This window comes from Apodemus sylvaticus, chromosome 10, assembly GCF_947179515.1.
Source record: "Apodemus sylvaticus chromosome 10, mApoSyl1.1, whole genome shotgun sequence".
In the NCBI taxonomy this organism is placed as follows: domain Eukaryota; kingdom Metazoa; phylum Chordata; class Mammalia; order Rodentia; family Muridae; genus Apodemus; species Apodemus sylvaticus.
Genome location: NC_067481.1, coordinates 95,641,225 through 95,661,724, shown reverse-complemented (window position 1 = coordinate 95,661,724; position 20,500 = coordinate 95,641,225). Strand labels below are relative to the sequence as shown.

Below are 20,500 nucleotides of genomic sequence, written 5' to 3'. Positions count from 1 at the left end.
TATTATTGGAAGTATGCATATGTTGCAGAAGGAGTGAGAAGAGAAACAATTCTGACCACCCCATGCTGCTTCCAGGAGTTCCGATGAATATTCTGGGGTGTGCAGAAGGTCCAGCCTGGTAGGGCTTAGAGCCTGGAGGGAATGAGAGAGATCCAGAAGGTGGCAGGGAGGGGGAAGGCCAGGGAGGGACAGGAGATCAAGATAAGAAGAGGGCTAGAGACAAGTGATCAGTAGGCCAAGGAAAATCACAGAGTAGGGTGGATGAACAAGAGAGTGGTCAGCCAAGGAGAGGGGCAGGGCTGGCAAGTGCCTGAGGGGAGGCTGGGGGCCTCTCTGCCATCCCCCCTTTCTGTGTGTTGATGCTCTGCTCTGGAGCACACATGATTGGATAAGCTCCTGCTCAGCAGACAGGGCCCAGAGGCCACAGGACAGGGTTTACCACAGATCTGGGTCTAATGTAGCAGAGGGTTGACAGCGTCCCTTCGTGGCCCAAACTCTTGGCGCCTGAGTGTGAGTCACGCATTTCCTCCAGGCTTGGATTGGACAGTGGCATGCCCTTCCTCCTGCCCCACCCTGATCTAGAAGGATAAATGGAGAGGGAACCTGAGGCTGGGTAGAGAAGATCAAAGACAGCTACAGTGATCTCTCCCAGACCCTGAAGCAGAGTGTCCAAGCCACTAGAGACCTCAAGCTCCTGGAATGGGCCTACCTTCCTGCTCCCAGGTTCCTGGCTTGTTTTGCACCCCACAACCTGATAGGCCTAGCCCAGCCCTCACCTCCAACTGGGCCCGCACTACTCCTCACTGTGTCCAAATGCTGAAGCTGCTGCTGCTGACACTGCCCCTCCTGTGCAGTCTGGTGCATGCAGCCCCTGGTGAGTTCTGCCCTGGGCCCTCCCTGCCCCTCATCCTGACCCTCGGAGCTCATAGCCAGGGTACTAAGATTGACCCTGTCCTGTCCCCAGGTCCAGCTCAGCCACCAGAGGGCATTGTGGGGGGACAGGAGGCACCTGAGAACAGGTGGCCCTCGCAGGTGACCCTGCGTAAAAAAGGCACCAACTGGAACCACACCTGTGGCGGCTCCCTCATCCACCCACAGTGGGTGCTCACGGCGGCACACTGTGTGGGACCGTGACTCTCTGGGCCTGGAGGGTGGGACAAGGAATGGGGAGGAGACTGGGGTAGGATGGGATCATCACACACCATCTCTGGGTGTCTGGAAGTGACGTGGACTTACTAAACGAATGTCTCTTCTCTTTAGGAAAATCATTGTACCCAATATGGTCAGAATAACACTCCAAAAGAAGTACCTCTATTACCATGACAACCTGCTGACTGTGAGCAGAATTATCCCACACCCAGAATGGGGCAGACATTGCCCTGCTGAAACTCACAAACCCTGTGAACATTTCCAGCAACGTCCACCCTGGCTCCCTGGCTCCCGCCTCTATGAACTTGCCCTCAGGAACATTGTGCTGGGTGACAGGCTGGGCCAACATTGGAGAAAATGGTATGTGGTAGAGAAAACTGAGGTGAGACAAGAGAGGGCGTGGCCACACCACATCCCCAGCACAAGGTTTCCCTCCATCTTGTAGGATGGAAATCTGAAGACCTAGGAAGTGGGAAGGCATCAGAACAACAGGGCTCTCAGGTCCCATAAGCCAGGAGACCCCAGTGTAGCTAGGATAAGTCATTCAGTCCCTCGAATCTCAGATGCTTCATGTCTGAAGGGGCCACAGTCTGCTTGTATTTCTGGGATTTGATTGAGGGTGAGACCACACTTACCAACAATGTTATACACACACACACACACAGAGAGAGAGAGAGAGAGAGAGAGAGAGAGAGAGAGAGAGAGAGAGAGAGAGAGAGAAGCTAGTTACAACTTCAGGGACTGGCATTTCACTGGCCATGTCAGTAACCCGCATTTCATGGGCTGTGGCCCAGGTCACAGGTATCCTGTGTGGTTGGACAGCTCCCTTGGGAACCTTCAGTGCCAATTTCCCTTCTCCCTAAGGGTCTTGCTTCATTTCTTTTAACAACCTAGTAGAGCCCCACTCTTGGACAGAACCCCAGAGACAAGAAGACCAGGCCCTTAGAGGGAATTGTCACTGTCGTCCACAGCAGTGTCCCGGGAATACAGGAGACCCCAGAAGTTGGGGAAAGGGTCACCGAGACCAGACTGTGACCTCCCTCGCCCTTCTATCTGGACAAAGGCCACACATGTCATTGGTCTATGAGGACACAGGGATGCACAGGTGGAATTTCTTCCTGACCAGCAGACCTGGGATCCAGGGTGTCCGGAGCTTTTCAGGGAACTAGGTGACAAAGGGAATAGGACACCAGGTCCCTCAGACCAGAGGCAACAGCTCCTCCTACAGGGACCTGGGGTGGCTCCAGTGTTTGGGACTCAGAGGATCTGTCCATGAAGGACACCCCTCACGCTAGGTGGCATGAGGGTCCTGGACAAAGTGGGATGGCCTGTGGGGACACATGACTCCCTCACCCTGGTCTGCTATGCTGGGATGAGCTGACAGCTCCTACCTCCCAAACAGTCCCTTCATAGTCAAGAACCGGAGGAAGACAGGCCCATACACACCTCATGTCGTTACTCATACCTCACTAGGTCAAATGCTTAGTGTTCATTCTTTTTTTAAAGATGAATTTAATTTTTAATAATGTGGGGAGAGCCACCTGCGCACATGCATGCAGGTACTCATGGTGGCCACAAGAGGGCGATAGATGCACTGGAACTGGAGTAACTGGTGGTGGTCGCAAACCACCCATACCTGGTTTGTCCATAGACCTTACTGCCTCTCTCCTTCCTCCTCCCTCCTCCCTCCTCTCCTGGCTCATCCCTCCTCCCTCCTCTCACATCCCTCCTCATTCCTCCCTTATCCCTCCTTCCTCCTCCCAGCTTACATCAAAAACGAGACTCAGGGCTGCCCAGGCCTGGTCTTCTCACCATGATAAACAGACTCCACAGCCTTCTGGCCCTGACCTAGAAATGGCCAAATCCCTCAGACCTCTCAGCTCCCCTCCACTCCTGTCATGCATTCTGTTCATGTCTGCCCTCCCGTGCTGTGCACCAAGATCAGTCCTCCATAGAACATCTAAATGTTTACAATACTTGGATTCAAGATGTATAATATGTAGCACTCAGGAAGCAATGAAAAAAATTTAAAAACATGTGCACAGTCACCAAAAAAGATATGCAAGTACACAATATGGACATGTGGTGGAGTGTATACCATTAGCCCTGACAAATGCTAATTAGAGACAGGGAGAACAGACACAGAGTGTGGCCCGGTTGGCAGAGTGCTTGTCTAACATTCAGGAGGATCTGTGTTGGGTTCCCTGCCCAGAATAAGCTGAATGTGACAGAGTTGATTTCCATCCTGACAGAATCACCTGAGAGTAGGGCCTCTGGGCCTGCAGGGGGAGTCAGCTTGTGTTACATTCATTTAGGTGGGAGGGAGCATCTACTGTCCGGGCACCATCCCCTGGTGGGCTCCTAGATGCTGTGAATGAAGACAGAGCTGAGCTGCTTTCACACATGGCTCTATGTTCCTAGACTGTGTCCATTATATGACTACTCACCTCATGCCCCTGCCTCCACACCTTCCCCACAGTCAGGAGTATCTTTGTGTGGGAGCTAGAATATACACTTAACCCTTAAGCTTATTTCCTTAAGATGTATTGTCAAACGAACAGTAAAAATGAAACTAAGAGACCTGGCAAGGTGATGCCCATCTGTAACCATAACACTTAAAAGATGAAAGTGAGAGGGTCAGGAGTTCAAGGCTAACATGGGCTATAGGAGGCTCTAACTGAAAGGAGAGAGAGAAGGGGGAGGAGGAGGAGGAGGAGGAAGGATCAAAGGAAAGAAAGGAAGAAAGAAAGAAGGAAAGAAAGAAAGAAAGAAAGAAAGAAAGAAAGAAAGAAAGAAAGAAAAAGAAAGAAAGAAAGAAAGAAAGAAAGAAAGAAAGAAAGAAAGAAAGAAAGAAAGAAAGAAAGAAAGAAAGAAAGAAAGAAAGAAAGGAGACAGAGTGGGGGATGGAGGAAGGAAGAACACAGAACTAGCCATGGTGACAATGTTTCTAAGGCTAACATTCTGGAGGCTGAAGCAGGAGGATCACTGCAAGTTTGAAGCCATCCTGATCTAAAGAGAATGTCAGGGAGCTGTCACATATAAAACCCAGGAAGAAGCTCTGCACCCCAACCCAGCCCTGCCTAGAGTTTCTGAAGCTAAGGAAGGGGTTGGTAGATAGCAAGACCTGATTAGAAGCGCAGTCCTATCCACAGCCAAGAGGATGTAACCACAGCCACAAATCTGAAAGTCTTGTATCCTTCAAACATTCTGAGTGAGTTCACAATCACAGTTGGGTTCCTCCAAGAGAAAACATGTTCACACAAAACACAAACTGTTAAAAGCAATGGTACTCCAAAGAGCACCAATTAGGAATGGCCCAAATGTCCATTAACTTGTACCAGGAGGAGCGAATCCTGTGGATTCCTTCAACAGACAGTATTAGCCACAAGGGAAGAGCTAGGACACCGTGTGAAACTCCATGTGTGCTCAGAAACAGAACAGAGAAGACCCGAGTCTGGAGGCACAGGCCTGCCTTCTCAGCCACGGGAGAGGCTGAGGCAGAAGGACTGCCTGTGAGGTCAAGGTAGTCTGTCAACCTAACAACACTGCCTCAAAATGCCAAAAAGGACTGGGAACCTAGCATAATGGTAGACTTTTTCCTATACATGCAAAACTCCAGAATAGACAGGGCATCAAATACTTACACAAGAAGTCACCTGCTTCCTGCCAATCAGGAGGCAGAGAGTGTGGGTCAGGCAGAGAACAGCAAACTGATAGAACCCAATTTCTGTCTGGATTCTGAGGGTTTCACAGCTACATCTGCATTACAAAACTCCTAACCTGTGTGGTCCCATGGGACTCTGGGAGCTGGGAGGGATGCTGGGAGCCTGGCCATGCATATAACCTGTCACCACCCATTTTCCTGTAGAAGGTACCAGGTCCCAAATCCTGCTTCCCACAGCATCTAATCCCAAACTCTGCAGTCGAACACAAGCTGGGCTGTCCATCTTCGTCCAGAAGCCCAGATAATAGCAAATAAAAGCCTATGAAAAGAATGAATATTCTCTGAAAGAGCTTGGCATGGAAACTTGAGGCCAGTCTGAGCCACATAGATCTCTCTTCTCCCAAAGAAATAAAATTGAAAAGGACCCTGAAGAGTGGGAAGGGATGTTTTCTGCCTGCTGAACACAAAACTGCAGTCCCTGCACCAGGAAGCATTGGGCTTCCTTATGAAGTAACCCCTTGCTCACATACCAGTCTGCACACCTGAACTGCAGTTCTCTGTTCTGGTCCTGCAGCGCCACCTGGAGGCAGTGTGCATGAACAGCAAAGAGCATTTTCCAAGGATTTACTCTTAGAAACACACTGGAAGCTTGTCCAGTCCTTTGCTTTCTGCAATTGCCTGAAACCCGTTCTTTTGCTGTTCTTGTTAAAGCCATCTCCAGACCCCACAAGGAAAGAGACAGATGGGCAGAGGTGGGAAGGTTTAGTATTGGACTACCTCAGTCCAGCCTTGGAGGTCACAAAGTGACGGACAGAGAAGGTCCCGTGATCCTGGGGTGGATTTCTGCTACAGAACCAGCTGATGCATAGGAGGACGTGGGAAGGTGACTGCTTGCTGATATCATGGACCTGCAGCTGGCCACAGAACTGGCTGATTCCTAGTCTTTTTTGAATACAGTCCACCCCAAAGCCCTGCCCAATAAGATACCAGTCACAGCCCTGTGGTGGGGCTGGGACCACCCCTGCAATCCTTTTTCCCTCTCATCTTCAGGTGAACCCTGACTAGAACTCTTCTCACATCCCTGCAGCTTGGGTAAATCTACCCTGTTCTGAGTTTAGTTATAAACAAGGCTACAATCCTGTCCCTCCTGTGCCCTATGTGCCACTATGCTGAAGTATGTGCCACATAGCACTATGCTATGCCCAGATCTACACACCTGTGGGCATCCTCCTTGGGAAACTCAGAATCTGCCCTAGGTGAGACCAGTTGCTGCCAGCTTCATCCTCGCCTGTGGATCACGCAGCAGGCCAGTAGGACATGCTTGCTGGGCGGGGCTCTGGCGGATGGTACTGATGCAGGAACTTCTTTTCCAGCCCCATGGTCTACAGGTAAGCTTTTCTGTATGGTCAGAGTCTACAGAGTCCCAGCACAGAGCAACATGAGGAGGATGGCTGGGGACTTTCTGTGAGTCACTTACCCAAGCACACTCTGCGACTTGTGATGGCTAATGTCTTTTGTCACACTGAAGATGACCCCTGACCCCAAACCCATTGTGTACAGTATGACCACACCTGGACTCCAGGTATATTTGGGAGGCCAAGATACTAAGACCCAGTGGTGACAATCTGGATGCCCATCCAGGACAAGGACACCAAGCACAAAACAATTCAGCAGCACAGGCAGGTAGTTCTCCCAGGACATGGTAAACCACACCTGTGGGCATCTTTTCCAAAGAGAAGGAAATAGAAAACTCACACAAGTCCCGGAACTTGCGTGTGCACACGACCTTTATTAAGAACAGCCAAAAGCAAAAGTCGCTCGGTCCCTTCAACAGCTGCAAGCATAGAGAGTCTCCATTCCTCTCCACCTTCCCTCAAGCCAAGAGCACCCACCCTGGCCACTGTCGTCCCCGCTTCCTGTGCTGGGTCAGGGATGTCCAGACTCCAGAAAGCCAGAGGTCAGGACAGGTTCAGAAAACCAGGCAAAGGCTGAAGCAGTGGGAACTGGGAGACTCATCTTCTGAGGACCAGCACAGGCCAGCAGGGCGCAGGAGAACTTTGTCTGCTGCATGATCCAGGGCGGGAAGGACTGCACTCGTGCATAGACCCTGGGGAGGTCCTTTGGGGCACAACCATAGCCCCAGCTCACCACTCCTACCAAGTTCCAGGAGCCTGCTACCCTGCAGACCAGAGGGCCACCTGAGTCACCCTAGAAGAGCATCCGCCGGCCCTCACTTCCAGGACACACATGTCATCTAGGATGGACTTGTGGCCCTGTGGGTAGTGCCTGGTGGCATTATGGTATGGCTGCTCACAGATGACATCATCCACTCTCTGCCCCTGAACCTGCTGCAGGTGGTAGGAAGGGGACAGCAAAGCTGGAGAGAAAGGAAGTGGGGTTGGTGCTGCACAGATCCTAACTGTCTACTCCCTACCAACTCACCCTGGGGCTGAGACACTTCCATCCCTGCTCACCTCCATCCCTGGAACAGTGTGTGTAGGAGACACACATCTGCAAGATCTGTGTCCAACTGTGACAATTAGGAGGCTGAAGATGGTTCCTATGTGCTCACAGGGGCAGTGAGATGGGTCAGTTGGTAAGAATGCTGCAGTCAAGTCTGAAGCCCTGTTCATCCCCAGGGACTCATAGGATAGGAGAAAACAAATTCCTGAAAGTTGTCTCCTGACTTTGGGGGAACCGTGTAAGCCTAGTATCAGGGCATAAAATTCCTGACTCTGGGGCTCGTGCACAAAGTCTACACTAGGAGGGACTGTGGTCGGGAGTCTCAGTCTGAGAGAAAGAAAGCCTAGTGTGAAACGGGAATGGACCATGAAGACAGGACAGCCGGCTGGGTGTGGTGGCAACGCATGTTTAATCCTGGCACTCAGAAAGCAGGGGCAGGTGGATCTCTGAGAGTTTAAGGCTAGTCTGTCCTAAATAGTGAGCTCCAGGGTAGCTGGGGCTACATAGACTTATCTCAAAGAAACAACACTAAACAAGATCAGGAATGGCAAAGAGGGAGAGATAGGTCCTCTCAGACAAGGGAGGCCCATCTAGACAGCTGCATGGGGCACAAACAGGAAGTAATATCAAGGATAGGCCCTTTACATTTTTGAAAGAACCTAGCACAGCATAAGGAGTGACTGGAGGGCTCCCTCAGGAGAAACCATTTCCTGTTTCCTGTGCCCATTGCAAACCCAGGCTGCCTTGTCTGTGTGAGGTCACCTGAGGCCCCGAATTGGTGATCCTGCTGTTGCTCTTAGGGAACAAGACCTAGAGATAGGACACCTGGCCACCCTGATAGAGGCAGGACCAGGCCACCATGAATGAACAGATCCAGTGATAGGATCAGAGAGAACTAGGGACTGCGTGACTTGGGTCAGGTAGCCGTTAGCTCGAAACCACAACCTAGCCAGTGAGAGGTTCTGTCACAGTTCTGGGCTCAGGGATGCCGTTAGGGAAATGATGTGGTTGCCGAGGGCTGGTGTTGCAAAATGGAGAGCTTAGATGAGGTACCACTGTTTGAGATTAAAATGAACAGAGTTCATGGGACACAAATTACAGGTGATAAGATGCACAGACAGTTTTTTCCAGTGTCCCCAAATAGATCCCAGCCTGTGTATGATGGGAACATGGATTAATGATGAACTAGTCCTAAGTTAGGCACAATACTTTCCCGAGACCAGAAATGTCCTCCTCTCCAGTTCTGGGTGATCCAGGGAGAAATCTCCATTGTCCACATGAGCAGTCATGTATGATGCTTGGTCACATGTGAGGTTGTCTGGTTCCCAGCATCCTCAGGTTGAAGTTGAGGGAGCAGGAGTAATCAAGGGCCAGATAATGGGGCTGTGGTATGCAAGCTGCTTGCTGGATGCCCCTGATTATCACTGCATTGATGCAAGTTCAGGCTGAACCATGAGAAGACTGGAAGTTGGCTTGGGAGTCAGGGACCAAGGAGAATGTGCCTGGGACTGAGAAGATCTGGAAATAGGAAAGAGGTCAGGTACTTGGACAATTCTGTCTTGAAAACTCTACCTCACACAGAAGAGTGTATTCCTGCACTGACCTGCTGGTCTTGAGTGCCCAGGGTCACACTTGTCCGGGTCTTTTCTCATGGGTTCAGACCCAGAGGTGAGCAGGGGGAGAGGTCCAGGGTCCCCAGCCTGTCTGCTGCTGTGTGTGACCTTAGGGAAACCACTGTCTCCATGGTTCTTAACCTGGAGTGCAGGGGCAATCTCACCTGACTTGGGAGGAAGGAGCTGTTCCCAGTGAGGAGTGTCCCTAGGAAAAGGTTCCAAGGACACCTGTCAGGGGCATCTAGATACAGTGTCTCATTCATGAGAATGGCCAGGGTGGACAGAAACATCTCTGTGCAGACCGCCCCAACATTCAATTATGATTTTCTTCATTTAATTTTCTTGTCTTTTATACTTAATCATCTTATCTCTTAAAGAACATTTTGCTATTTAAAAAGCAATGATGTCAGACTGGGGACATAACTCAATGGCAGACTGCTGGTCTACTATGCACAGATTCTTGTTTCAACCAGCACTGTAGCAGGAAAAACACCCAAGCACCAGCATCCATTGATGAAACCCCATTTGATTTTTTGTTTTAGAGATAATGACCAGGCCCGAACAATTTTTAAGGAAGTCGGGTGTGTAATAACTCCAGCCATCACACTTACGACCACCATCTTGGTGTGCCCAGCTAGGCCAGGCCCCAAAGGCACTAACTGTCCTTGATCCAGGCTAACCCTGTAGAGGACACTACACAGGCTTTCCAGGGTATGAGGAGGAGGACCCCTATGGGCATGTAGACACTAAGCCTGGAGAAGATGCATCCACAGAGCTGGTACCCCATTCTCTGAGAGTGACTGACAGGGCCCTTGCAGAGGAAAGCCACTATAGTGTCATCAGTGAGAACTGTGGAGACAAAGCCCCTTCCTAGGGGTAAGAGGGAGGTTATAGCAGGAAAAGCACAGGGATACTTTCTCTGGAATCCAGTGCTATCTTGTAGAGCACTGGTTCACAAGCTTCCTAACACTGCCACCCCTTAATACAGTTCCTCATGTGTGGTGACCCCTCCCTGACCCTCAATCATAAAACTACTTTCATTGCTACTTCATAACTTGATTCTGCTGATTTTGTGATTTTTGTGGGAGTTGGGGGAAGAGCCAGCTCAGGTGAGACAAAAGAGCTAGTTCTCCTGCCTGAGCTCCATCCATGAGACCCTGTGGTCAGAAAAGGAGCTGACTCCCGTAAGTTGTCCTCTGAACTCAAACTTCCTTCCCCTACACACACACACACACACACACACACACACACACACTTGTGACACTTGTGTACCCTGATAGGTAGGCTATGGGAACATATGCTTACACATTCTTCTGAAGGGCAGCAGAACACCTTTAGTATGTATGGTCTCTGTCACCTAGAGGTGCTGACAAGTATTGACTCCCTGTTCCAGATCTTAGTGTCCCAGTGAATCACACAGAAACACTGACTACCACAACAGGCAAGGACACCCAATGCCATGCAGAGCTGCTGGAATCGTTAGGTGGGTGAATGGCCCTGTAAGAAACCCAGGGGACCTCTGTACTCGAGGACAGGCCATGTACCTGTTCCTCTCCTAGTTCTACAATGGAGTTTGCTGCTCTAGGGTAAAAGGGACACCTAGCAAGCCAGGTCTGGGTATTCTATGCTCCTAACAGGAACTCACATACCACCTGGGTCCCAGGACCACACAGCACTTCAAAATAAGGAAAGACATCTGACAGAATCCATGGGAATTTCTCGTTTAGAGCCTGTGAACACAGACACACAGACACAAAGACACACACACACACACACACACACATGGCAGAAGTCGGGGTGCTACCAAACTCTGGGGCTCTCCCACTTCATATATCTACAGTGTCCCAGTAAAATAATTCCAGTCTGGCCACAAACACCCATCTTGTGGCCAACACAAGGATGCCAAAGAAACTTCTAGACCTCAGCTGAGAAACTGTCAGTAAGGCTCCCTGCAGTGTCCTACTGTCCACATAAGAGGATCAGGATACCTTCATAGGGGCTGTCAGAGGCAGCTCAGAGCTAAGTTGAGACTCACCTTGGCTCGAGAAATACCAGCTCCTTTTGTATAAGAACTAGCCACAGGTGTCCTGAGCCCCCCCCCAAAAAAAAACATGTAGATGTGCCTAAGATTTTGCAAGACACAGGATCTTGGGGACTCATTCTCAGAAGTGTGTCCCAGGTAGAAGCAAGACAGACAGTTCCCACACCCCTGAGCAGGAGGAAGAAGGGTTTATATGGTAAGCTGGACAAAGTGACCCACAACTATGTCAAACCCTAGTTCTGAATCCTGGTGTCCTCAAACACTATTAGCATGTCCAACCTCAGCAGAAAGACAATGTGAGTGTCAGAGCCTGACCAGAACTGCTCGGGTGACTTCCATCACAACAGAGTCAGTCCACCATCACCACTTCCAGGGATAGCATCAGAAAGAACCAGGTCCAACTGTGAGCAAAGGGGCGATAGATTGGCCAATGAGAGGGTCCTGACCAGGTTCTGGGCTCAGAGATGCCATTAGAAGGATGAGGCTACCCGGGGCTTCTGTCACAAGAAGGGGTATTGAGCAGAGGCTGGGACAAGGGAACAGCATTGGGGTACCAGGGTCTCAGAGCATAGTGTCCACCCAGGAGTAGTGGAAAGGCAAAATCATGTTTTTCATGTGCCCTGCTGCATCTCAGCCCTAGGAACAGGAAGGATGTAGATCAGTGATAAACTGGGTAAGGTACTTTTGAAAGATGTGAAATGTCAAACCAAAGGATGAGGAGTTAGAAGCACCCCTGACCGGATGACCGATAGGGAGGTGGCACCACTAGGTATAAAGATAGCAAGGGGGCTGGGGAGATGGCTCACTTGCTGCTCTTACTGAAGTCCTAGGTTCAATTCCAAGCAACCATGTGAGCAGCTCAGAATCACCTGTAACTCCAGCTCCTGGGTTTCCAACACCTCTGTCATCTTTGGGTACCTTCACATGTACAAATCTATAACAGATCATACACATCATTTAAAATAATATAAATAAATTTTATAAAAGAAAAGGCAAACTTCCAATATGGCACTAGTCCAACTTCTTCCTCATTCTCCTGGCTTGAGACAAAAGCCTCACAGATTAAAACAAAGGTCTGGTGAGGCCTTTTTCTCCTACTAGGAGAACTCCTGTCCTCATAAGCTGAAGATTTGTCTGATTGGCACATTATTAATGAGAATTCCTGGAAAGAAGCTGTGTCTGCAAAATTGACCAACAGACAGACAGACTGACTGACGATCTGACTGACTGACTGACTGACTGACCAACTGATTGACTGATTAAAAGTACAGTGATGGCCATTCCAAATAATGATCCTCTTCCAATCCTTCTCCCCTTCTCACTGACAAAAACCCTTTTTGCTGGGACAGAACCTTGCCAGCTGTGCTGCAGTGAAGATTCTGTCTCCTGATACTTCCCAGAGAACCAGCCACTCAGGGCAGTTGAAACAGCCACTCAGGGCAGTTGGGAGAATGGGAGTCTCAGGAGTACATATACACAGGATGGTAGGACAGAAGCTAAAATCAGAGACAGCAAGACCAGCTAACACTAGAGAAAACTAGATGGCAAAAGGCAAACGCAAGATCATTACCAACAGAAACCAAGGCAACATGGCACCATCAGAACCCAGTTCTCCCACAACAGCAAATCCTGGATACCCCAACACACCAGAAAATCAAGAGCTAGATTTAAAAATCACAATTCATGATGCTGATAGAGGACTTCAAGTAGGATATAAATAACTCCCTTAAAAAAATACAAGAGAATATGTATCAAGAGGTAGAAGCCCTTAAAGAGGAAACACAAAAATCCCTTAAAGAAATACATGAGAACATGGGTCAACAGGTAGAAACCCTTAAAGAGGAAGCAGAAAAATCCCTTAAAGAATTACAGGAAAACACAAACAAGTGAAGGAACTGAACAAAATAATCCAGGATCTAAAAATGGAAGTAGACACACACAAAAAAAAAAAAAATCAGAAAGTGAGACGTCTCTGGAGATAGAAAACCTTGGAAAGAATTCAGGAGTCATAGATGCAAGCATCAACAACAGAATACAAGAGATAGAAGAAAGAACCTCAGGTGCTGAATATACCATAGAAAACATTGACTCAACAGTCAAAGAAAATGTGAAATGCAAAAAGCTTGTAACCCAAAACAGCCAGGAAATCTAGGACACAATTGGAAGACCAAACCTAAGGATTTTAAGTATAGAAGAGAGTGAGAATTTACAATTTAAAGGCCCAGGAAATACCTTCAACAAAATTATAGAAGAAAACTTCCATAACCTAAAGAAAGAGATGCCCATGAACATACAAGAAGCCTACAGAACTCCAAACAGACTGGACCAGAACAGAAACTCCTCCTGGCACATAATAATCAAAACACCAAATGCACTAAAGAAAGAATGTATATTAAAAGCAGTAAGGGAAAAAGGTCATGTAACATATAAAGGCAGACCTATCAGAATTATACCAGACTTCTCACTGGAAACTACAAAAGCTAGGAGATCCTGGGCAGATAACATACAGAACCTAAGAGAACATAAATGTCAGCCCAGGCAGGCTACAATACACAGCAAAACTCTCAATTGCCATAGATGGAGAGAACAAGATATTCCATAACAAAACAAAATTTACACAATATCTTTCCACAAACCGAGCACTTCAAAGGATAATGGGTGGAAAATACCAACACAAGGTCAAAAACTAGACCCTAGAAAAAGCAATAAAGTAATCTTCTTTCAACAAACCTAAAAGACGATAGCCATACAAACAGAATTCCACATTTAACAATGAAAATAACAGGAAGCAACAATCACCTTTCCTTAATATCTCTTAACATCAATGGTCTCAATTCCCCCAATAAAAAGACAAAGACTAACAGACTGGATACATAAACAGGACCCAACATTTTGCTGCATACAAGAAACTCACCTCAGTGACAAAGACACTCATTACCTCAGAACCAAAGGTTGGAAAACAATTTTCCAAGCAAATGGTAGCAAGAAACAAGTTGGAGTGGCCATACTTATATTGGATAAAATCAACTTTCAACCAAAAGTTGTCAAAAAAGATGAGGCAGGACTCTTCATACTTATCAAAGGAAAAATCTACCTAGATTAACTCTCAGTTCTGCACAACTATGCTCCAAATGCAAGGGCACCAACATTCATAAAAGAAACTTTACTAAAACTCAAAGCGCACATTGCACCCTACACAATTATAGTGGGAGATTTCAACACCCCACTTTCAACAATGGACAAATCATGGAAACAGAAACTAAGCAGAGACACAGTAAAACTAACTAAAACTATGGACCAAATGTATCTAACAGATATTTATAGAACATTCTATCCTCAAGCAAAAGAAGGTACCTCATGGTAGCTTCTCCAAAATTGACCATATAATTGGTCACAAAAAGGCCTCAACAGATACAGGAATATTGAAATAATTCCATGCACCCTATCAGATTACCATGGCCTAAGTATGGTCTTGAGTTCAAACAAAAACAACAGAAAACACACATACACATGGACATTGAATAGTGCTCTACTCAATGATAGCTTGGTCAAGGAAGAAATAAAGAAAGAAATTAAAGACTTTTTAGAATTTAATGAAAATGAGGACACATCATACCAAAACTTATGGAACACGATGAAGGCAGTGCTAAGAGGAAACTCATAGCTCTGAGCTCCTCCAAAAAGAAACTGAAGAGAGCATACACTAGCAGCTTGACAACACACCTGAAAGCTCTAGAAGCAAATGCACCCAAGAGGAGTAGACAACAGGAAATAATCAAACTCAGGGCTGAAATCAACCAAATAGAAACAAAAAGAACCATACAAAGAATCAACAAAACCAGTAGCTGGTTCTTTGAGAAAATCAACAAGATAGACAAACCCTTAGCCAGATTAACCAGAGGGCTCAGAGGCACTACCCAAATTAAGAAAATCAGAAATGAAAAGGGAGACATAACAACAGAAACTGGAAATTCAAAAAATCATCAAATCCTACTACAAGAGCTTATACTCAACAGAATTGGAAAATCTGGGCAAAATGGACAATTTTCTAAATATATACCAGTTGCCAACGTTAAAACAGGATCAGATAAACCATCTAAATAGTCCCATACTTCCTGAGAAAATAGAAGCAGTTGTTAGTAGTCTCCCAACAAAACAAACAAACAAAACAAACAAAAAGCCCAGGACCAGATGGATTTAGTGGGAAATTCTATGAGATCTTCAAAGAAGAGCTAATACCAATACTCTTCAAACTATTCCACAAAATAGAAACTCAAGGAACACTACCCAATTCATTCTATGAAGCTACAATAATGTTTACACCTAAACCAGGCAAGACCAAACAAGGAAAGAGAACTTCAGACCAATTTCCCTTATGAACATTGATACAAAAATTCTCAACAAAATTCTGGCCAACCAAATCCAAGAATGCATCAAAACAATAATCTACCATGATCAAGTAGGCTTCATCCCAGGAATGCAGGGATGGTTCAATATACAGAAATCCATCAATGTAAAACACTACATAAGCAAACCCAAAGAAAAAGACCACATGGTCATTTCATTAGATGCTGAAAAAGCTTTTGACAAAATTCAGCATCCCTTCATGATAAAAGTGAGAGATCAGGAATTCAAGGCCCATACCTAAACATAGTGAAAGCAATATACTGTAAACCAGTAGCTAACATCAAACTAAATGGATAGAACCTTGAAGCAATCCTACTAAAATTGGGGATCAGACAAGGCTGCCCACTCTCTCCCTATCTATTCAATATATACTGTAAGTCCTAGCCAGAGCAATTAGACAACAGAAGGACATCAAAGGTATAAAAATTAGAAGGGAAAAAGTCAAAGTATCACTATTTGCAGATGATATGATAGCATACTTAAGCAACCCCAAAAATTCTGCTAGAGAACTCCTAAAGCTGATAAACAACTTCAACAAAGTGGCTGGATATAAAATTAACTCAACCAAATCAGTAGCCTTCCTCCACTAAAATGATAAACAGGCTGAGAAAGAAATTAGGGAAATGACACCCTTCACAATAGTCACAAATAATATTATATATCTTGGTGTGACTCTAACCAAGCAAGTGAAAGATCTGTATGACAAGAACTTCAAGACTCTGAAGAAAGAAATTGTAGAAGATCTCAGAAGAGGGAAGGATCTTCCATGCTCATGGATTGGAAGGATTTAATACCGTAAAAATGGCCATGTTGCCAAAAGCAATCTACAGATTCAATGCAATCCCCATCAAAATTCCAAATTAATTCTTCATAGAGCCAGAAAGAGTAATCTGCAAATTCATTTGGAATAACAAAAAAACCAGGATAGCAAAAACTATTCTCCAAAACAAAAGATCTCCTGGGGGAATCACCATCCCTGACCTTAAGCTCTACTACAGAGCAATAGTGATAAAAACTGTATGGTATTCGTATAGAGACAGGCAGGAAGATCAATGGAATAGAATTGAAGACCCAAATATGAACCCACACACCTGATATTTGACAAAGGAGCAAAAAATATCCATTGGAAAAAAGACAGCATTTTTAACAAATGGTGCTGGATCAACTGGAGGTCAGCATGCAGAAAAATGCAAATTGACCCATTCTTATCTCCTTGTACAAAGCTCAAGTCCAAGTGGATCAAGGACCTCCACATAAAACCAGAGACACTGAAGCTTATAGAGGAGAAAGTGAGGAAAACCCTTGAACACATGGACACAGGGGAAGATATCCTGAATAGAACACCAATGGCTTATGTTCTAAGAACAAGAATAGACAAATAGGACCTCATAAAACTGCAAAGCTTCTGTGAGGTAAAGGACACTGTCAATAGGACAAAACAGCAACCAACAGATTTGGAGAAGATCTTTACCAATCCTACATCTGATAGAGGACTAATATCCAATGCATACAAAGAACTCAAGAAGTTAGACTCCAGAGTGTCAAATAACCCTACTTAAAAGGGGGTACAGAGCTAAGCAGGGAATTTTCAACTGAGGAAACTCAAATGGCTAAGAAGCATCTAAAGAAATGTTCAGCATCCTTAGTTATCAGGGAAATGCAAATCAAAACAACCATGAGATTCCACCTCGCACCAGTCAGAATGGCTAAGAAGAAAAACTCAGGAGACAGCAGATGCTGGAGAGGATGTGGAGAAAGAGGAACACTTCTCCATTGCTGGTAGGATTGCAAGCTGGTAAAACCACTCTGGAAATCAGTTTGGTGGTTCCTCAGAAAATTGGACACAGTACTACCTGAGGATATAGCTATACCACTCCTGGGCATATACCCAGAAGATGCTCCAACATATAACACATGCTCCACTATGTTCATAGCAGCCTTATTTATAATAGCCAGAAGCTGGAAAGAACCCTGATGTTCTTCAACAGAGGAATGGATACTGAAACTGTGGTATATATACACAATGGAGTACTATTCAGCTATTAAAAACATTGAATTCATGAAATTCTTAGGCAAATGGATGGAGCTATAAAGTGTCATCCTGAGTGAGGTAACCCAATCACAAAAGAACGCATATGGTATGCATTCACTGATAAGTGGATATTAGCCCAAAAGCTCAAAATAAACATGTTACAATGCACAGATCACAGGAAACTCAAGAAGAAGGAAGACCAAAGTGGGGGGTGTTTTGGTACCTCTGAGAAAGGGAACAAAATATTCACAGGAACAACTATGGAGACAAAGTGTGGAGCAGAGACTGAAGGAAAGCCACCCAGAGACTGTCCTATCTGGGGATTCATCCTATAAACAGTCTCCAAAACCCAAAACTACTATGGATGACAAGAAGTACATACCAAAAGGAGCCTGTTGTGGTTGTCTTTTGGAGGGACCCTGCCAGAGCCTTACATATACAGAGGCAAATACTAGCAGCCAACCACTGGACTGAGTGCGGGGGTTCACAATGGAGGAGCTGGAGGGCAGACTGGAGGAGAGGAGGGAGGGTGTTGCACGCCTATGGAAAAAACAACAATGTCTGGCAACCAGACACCCCAGGGCTCCCAGGGACTAAGCCATCAACCAAGAGGTACATATGGTTCCAACCAAAAGAATGGCAGGGACTGTCTCATCCAACCCCAGCATTGGAGGTGGGCAGGGATTCCGATGGCTGGCCGGGGATGGCTACTGATGAGCTTCCCCAAAGGCTGCACTTCTCTCTCCACAGAGCCTCTCCCACCTCCTTATCCTCTGAAGCAAGTGAAAGCCCCCATTGTGGAAAACAGCCTGTGTGACTGAAGTATCACACTGGCCTCTACACAGGAGATGGATTTTCCACTGTCCATGATGGCATGATGTGTGCTGGAAATGCCAGGAAAGACTCCTGCCAGGTAGGTCCCGCGTCCCCCCTGCACCACACCCCATCTGGTCTCCATAGGGTGTGCTGACTCCTGTCTTCCTCAGGGTGACTTAGGGGGCCACTGGTCTGCAAGGTGAAGGGTACCTGGCTGCAAGCACAAGTGGTCAGCTGGGTTGAGGCTGCGCACAGCCTTACATGCCTGGCATCTACACCAGGGTGGCATACTGCTTGGACTGGATCCACCTGCCCAGCCCTGAGCATTCCTGAGACCCACACAGGGTCAGGGAAGAACCAGGCTCCTGTTGTCTTTAACTCCCTGATTCCTGGTCAGGTGGAACCCTTGCCTTCCTTGTCCTCTGTCCCCCGTCTTCTGGGTGTCCCTCTGAGCCCCAGCTCTGTTCCACCATGAGTCCCTAGCCACTCCTGTCCCCTCTTGCCTCCCACCACACAATTGCTGCACTGTGTGGTTCCCTCTCTTCCGTGACTCATTACAGTTCTTGAAAACAGCTATTGGGGTTGCTCCAAGAGTTCAAGGTCATCCTTGTCTATGTGTTGAGTTTGAGGCCAGTCACACAGCAGCGCATCTGGCTGATCCAGCGACACAGTGGCACAGTGGCACATCTCTCTGCTCGAGCCATGCAGGGGCACATCTGGCTGCTCCAGGGGACTTTGCTTTAGGTATTCTCATTTGAGCTTCTTGGCCCTTGGGTGTTCATGACTGTTGCTGCACACAGGCCTATATCTGGAACTTTCTGCTGAAGAGAGCTATTGGCCCATGAGTGGGCCCCACTGGGGTGTCCATTCCCTGTTTGTTGGACTGTCACATGTGTTCCATAATCAGACTGCAGAAATGCTGCCTCTGTCTCCTGTCCTCTTTCAGCCGTTCTGTTGGAGATGACATCTGACGAGGGTGACATCTACATTTTACAGTTACTTCTGAGTGCTAACCTTTCTCTTTCTTGGATGGAGTTCTCATTCTTGATGGGAAATTAGGTCAGTTGTCTCACCCAATGCTATGTGTCATCTGTGTGTGTGTGTGTCATACTCTTAACTGCTGAACTATCTCTTGAGTCGCTTAGATTTAATTTTTAATGTCAAACGTTAACAGATTCATCCGTCCCAAAAATAAAAGGTAACGGAATTCAGCCCCTGGTCCCTCTAGTCCACCCATCTCACTCTCAGGGTCACTGTGGATACTGATGGGTGGTAACGCTCTGATAAGAGCATTCAGCCATGCTTTAGTGGAGAGTGGGGAGGGGGGAGACTGGGAGTAGGGGATGAACTAGGATTCCCAGTGAGCAGCTCAGCCCAGCTCAGCTGTCAGGTGACAGATAAAAGCAGTTACAGGGGCCAGGCCTAGCTACGAGCTTTCAGTGGGCAACATCCAAATCCACCGTCTCAGCCAGAGCCCAGCACCCAGGCAAGCATGCTACTTTAGCAGATGCAGTGTTTGAGTTACAGGGCACTCTGGTAGAGCTCTCTCTCTCTCTCTCTCTCTCTGGTGTGTGTGCATGTGTGTGTGTGTGTGTGTGTGTATATATTGGGTCTGCAAATACTAAAAGCAAAAGGTGGGGCAGATAAGAGTTCTGAAGTTCTCTCCTATGGAGACCCAGAGAGAGTTCAGAAGGTCAAGGGCGGTGGGGATAGCACCTCATGTCAGGAAACGCCAGTGCCGTCAGGCTCGTGGATTGGTTGGGATGACTTGGAAGAACACATGGATCACTTTCTTCTACTGCCTGCCATATGTTGGGGTGAATTGGCAGGCAGGTCCCATGTCCCCAACAGTCCCCTCTCAGGTACCTAAGAGTGGCCAGTCACACAGGGTGGGACGATAGTGTATTTGTCTGTCACTAAGTCAAACATTTTGCATGCACCCTTGTGCTGTGGGGCGGGTGGGCAGGAAGCAGGCAAAATTTACCCCGTGCTGTCACATCCTGAAGAAGCAGAGAGCAACTCTCTACTGACGGTTTTCCCCACATCTAAGGGAGGATTCCTGACCTCGAAACTGTCAGTGGGACCCTCCAATCCTGGGCCTGTGATTTGGAGCTGGGAAAAGATCCCAGCTCTGGCCACACCCATGGCCAGCAGATCATAATGCTCCCAGTCAAGTCAGAAGCCCTAGGCAGGCACTGAGATCTGACTCTATCTGGGGTGGAGTTAGGAGACGCAGGGCTAGATATGAGAACAGGGACACAGAGGAGCTTAAAGAGGGCTGCTCCCTCTGCAGAGCCTCGGAGTCTGACAGTCTG

At 47.1% G+C, this 20,500-nt stretch overlaps 1 pseudogene; it reads left to right on the top strand.

The window, feature by feature from the left end:
- The first annotated feature begins 589 nt into the window (after positions 1-589).
- On the top strand, positions 590-18,518 carry LOC127693945 (tryptase-like; annotated as a pseudogene).
- Positions 18,519-20,500: the final 1,982 nt, after the last annotated feature.